This window comes from Dama dama, chromosome 9, assembly GCF_033118175.1.
Source record: "Dama dama isolate Ldn47 chromosome 9, ASM3311817v1, whole genome shotgun sequence".
In the NCBI taxonomy this organism is placed as follows: Eukaryota; Metazoa; Chordata; class Mammalia; order Artiodactyla; family Cervidae; genus Dama; species Dama dama.
The window spans coordinates 56,628,352-56,631,720 of record NC_083689.1 but is presented as its reverse complement, the minus strand read 5'-3'; the positions used below and the strand labels follow the sequence as shown (position 1 = coordinate 56,631,720).

Sequence of the window (3,369 nt, the reverse complement as noted above, 5' to 3'; positions counted from 1 at the left end):
TGAAGGTTATGAACCCCATGTCAGGCTTCCCAGCTTGGGGATATGACAAAGGGACTGGGAATCCCTGGGGAATCTGACCTTGAAGGCCAGTGGGATTTGATTACAAGACTTCCACAGGCCTGGGGGAAACAGACTCCAGTCTTGGAGGGCACAAACAAACCCTTGCACACACCAAGACTCAGAGGAAAGCAGAGAACCCACAGGAGACTGAACCAAATCTACCTGCTAGTGTTGGAAGGTCTCCTGTGGAGGCATGGGTTGGCAGGGGCTCACCACAGGGACAGAGGCACTGGTAGCAGCAGCCTGGGAAGGTCCCCCTTGCCGTAAACCCTCTTGGAGGACTGCCTTGGGGCAAAACACTACCGAAGATGGAGTGTGGAGAACTGAAGTGAAGTGAAAGTTGCTCAGTCATGTCCGACTCTTTGCGACCCCATGGACTATACAATCCATGGAATTCTCTAGGCTAGAATACTGAATTGGGTAGCCTTTCTCTTCTCCAGGGGATCTTCCCACCCCAGGGATCGAACACAGGTCTCCCACACTGCAGATGGATTCTTTTTTTTTTTTTTTTTTTAATATGGAATGCTTCACAAATTTGCATGTCATCCTTGCGCAGGGGCCATGCTAATCTTCTCTGTATCATTCCAATTTTAGTATATGTGCTGTCGAAGCAAGCACTGCAGGTGGATTCTTAACCAGCTGAACTACAAGAGAAGTCCAAAAATACTGGAGTGGGTAGCCTATCCCTTCTCCAGTGGATTTTCCTAACCCAGGAATTGAAACAGGATCTCCTGCATTGCAGGCAGATTGTTTACCAACTGAGCTATCAGGGAAGCCCATAATATATAAGGAGAGTGAAGCCAATCAGCAGAAAATTGGATTAAAGCTTTCCTGAGCAAGACCCTGCCCACCAGAGCAAGACCTAGTTTTTCCCACTACCAGTCTCTCCCATCAGGAAACTTACACAAGCCTTTTAGCCTCCTCCATCAGAGGGCAGACAGAAGAAGCAAGAAGAACCACAGCCCCACAGCAACTAAAACAAAAACTGCATTACAGAAAGTTAACCAGCATGAAAAAGCACAAAGTTGTGCCCCAGATGAAGGGACAAGAAAAAAAAAAAACAAAACAGAAAAACAACTAAATAAAGTGGAGATAGGCAGTCTTCCAGAAAAAGAATTCAGAATAATAATAATGAAGATGATTCAGGACCTGAAAAAATAATGGAGGCAAAGATTGAAAAGATGCAAGAAATGTTTGCCAAAGACCTAGAATAACTAAAGAACAGAGAAAAATAATACACTAGAAGGAATCAATAGTGGAATAACTGAGGCAGAAGCACGGATAAGTGACCTGGATGACAGAATGATGGAAATCACTGCTGCAGAACAGAATATAGAAAAAACAATGAAAAGAAATGAATGACAGCCTAAGAGACCTCCTGGGACAACATTAAACACACCAGCATTCGCATTATAGGAGTCCCAGAAGAAGACAGAAAGGACCTGAGAAAATATTTGAAGACACAATAGCTGTAACTTCCCTAACACAGGAAAGGAAATAGTCAACCACATCCACGAAGCACAGAGTCTCAGGCAGGACAGACCCAAGGAGGAACACACCAAGACACATAGTCATCCCACCGACAAAAATTACATATAGAGATAAAATATTTAAAAAGAACAAGAGAAAAACAACAAATAACATACAAGGGAACTCCCATCTGGCTATCAGCTGATTTCTCAACAGAAACTCTATAAGCCAGAAGGGAATGGCATGATATATTTAGAATGATGAAAAGGAAAAACCTACAACCAACAATACTCTACCAAGCCAGACTCTCTTTCAGATTTAATGGAAAAATCAAAAGCTTTCCAGACAAGCAAAAGTTAAGAGAATTCAGCACCACCAAACCAACTTTACAACAAATGCTAAAGGAAATTCTCTAAGCAGGAAACAGAGAAGGAAAAGACCTACCTACAAAAAATGAACCCTAAACAATTAAGAAAACAGTAATAGGATCATACATATCAATAATCACCTTAAATGCAACTGGATTAAATGCACCAACCAAAAGACATACACTACCTGAGCAGATGAAAACATGTGCATGCACGCACTTCCACTTACCACATCACTCTGCTTGACCCCACAATTTGCATGTAATTATTCTATATTATGAGGTTCATCATGGTCCCATTACAGCTTGCACTGTAATTATCTTTTATTTTTTATCTGCCTATTGATTGTGAAAACTGATAAACATCTTTCACTATTGTGATTATGTAACTAGTACTCACTTAATACGAGTACATCATGTTTGGTCAACAGAAAAATAATATAATTCTATTATCACCAAAACTACCATTTAATAGAAAAACTTGTAATCACTTTTTAAAATCCAGATACATATCAGAATTATCTTGTAGTTTTTTTAAAAATACAAATGCCCACGTATTGCTTTTTCTCGCCAGAGCTCCAGATATGTTTCTAATGAGCAGCCATGTTTAAAACCATGGTTCAGGTTAAAGCCAACTGAACTATATGAGGATCTTTCATATTTTTCTACTTTGTTTTACTTTTTCTGTTTCATATTCAGTGCTCCCATTTCATGTAGTTTATATTTTCCAATTTCTCCATCTCTTTTTTTTATGTTCTTTCTCAAGCCTTTATCCAACATAATACAAAAGCTCTTATATACTAATATAAATACTCTGTATAATATATTTTTATAAAACCTATGAATTTTTGCCTAAAAAATTTATGATATTTTGATTCCACTTATTTGACTTAGTATGAATAGAATGCTAGATTTCTAATCTAAAAAAACAGGTATGAAACAAGCAACAAAGGTTTACTGTATAGCACGGGGAACTATAGTCAATACCTTGTAATAACATATAATGGAAAATAATTTCAAAAATAATATATGTGTACATGTATAACAGAATCAGACTTCCCTGGTAGCTCAGCTGATAAAGAATCCATCTGCGATGCAGGAGACCACAATTCAATTCCTGGGCTGGGAAGCTCTCCTGGAGAAGGGAAAGGCTACATACTCTAGTATTCTTGGGCTTCCCTGGTGGCGCAGACGATAAAAGCACACACAAAAAAAGAATTCTACATTTTGAAATTTAGTAATGTTTATCTTATTGCCAGTTTTTCTAAATATCATATGGACATCTAATAACAATGTGTGAGATACAAAATTTGAAATATATTTATGTAGAATATGAGATTAATATAAATTAATATAAAATAGAAATCTACTATAGTTAATTTACCAACATCACTCAAGAAGCTCCTATTCTTATTTTTTCTGCATTTTATAAAATATTCTCAGGGAAATGCTAACATGCCTCACTATTGTAT

The 3,369-nt window shown here is 37.9% G+C and overlaps 1 non-coding gene across 1 annotated transcript; it reads right to left on the bottom strand.

Moving 5' to 3' along the window:
• Positions 1–571: 571 nt before the first annotated feature.
• Positions 572–678, bottom strand: LOC133062961 (U6 spliceosomal RNA). The gene has a single exon (XR_009694280.1). It is a non-coding gene; the product is annotated as a U6 spliceosomal RNA (small nuclear RNA).
• Between the last annotated feature and the right edge of the window lie 2,691 nt (positions 679–3,369).